The 559-nt window shown below is 46.2% G+C and overlaps 1 protein-coding gene across 1 annotated transcript in view; it reads right to left on the bottom strand.

Moving 5' to 3' along the window:
* The window catches only part of LOC109302288 (gamma-aminobutyric acid receptor subunit gamma-3), a 360,992-nt gene that overhangs the window by 349,530 nt on the left and 10,903 nt on the right, over window positions 1–559 (bottom strand). The window lies entirely within an intron of this gene.

The raw sequence follows: 559 nt of genomic DNA, 5'->3' as shown, positions 1-559 counted from the left end.
CCCACAAGCTGGCACTTAAAGCTGCTGCCCTGGTCTCCCCACCATAGTTACGCTACTGAGTCAAAGGCTAATGGACATGATACTTATTCCCTGAATACTATTAGCTATATGCAATATACAAAGAACACATCAGGAGGACAAAAGCAAAGGTGAGCACTTGGAATAACATTCTGTATAAGCTCACCCACTCAAAATGGGGAACTAACCCCTAAACCATCCAAACCACTGTTCTGGCTCTCAACTTCTCCCCTGCCAAATATGCATGCCCTGTCTGGGAGAGATCCATATACGCTAAGCACTTTGACACTATTCTGAATGATAGCTGCTGATGCATCACAGGATGTCTGAAGTTTACCAGCCTAAAGATTGTGTACCTGCTGGCTGGCACTGCTCTGCCTGACATCAGAAAAGTGGTGGCCAGGAGGCTAGAATGATCAAGACAAACTGAAGATGTGAGACACCCCCTATATAACACGCAGCACACAAACATTGTAAGTCATGCTGAGGCTTTCTCACCAGCTGTGGCAGAAAGCCTCCTTGGTTTCTCCCCAAAAATCTC

This window comes from Gavialis gangeticus, unplaced genomic scaffold (genome assembly GCF_001723915.1).
Source record: "Gavialis gangeticus isolate Ggan-Ray unplaced genomic scaffold, GavGan_comp1, whole genome shotgun sequence".
Taxonomy (NCBI): Eukaryota; Metazoa; Chordata; order Crocodylia; family Gavialidae; genus Gavialis; species Gavialis gangeticus.
The sequence above is the reverse complement of the archived record's forward strand: the minus strand, read 5'-3'. Positions and strand labels throughout refer to the sequence as shown.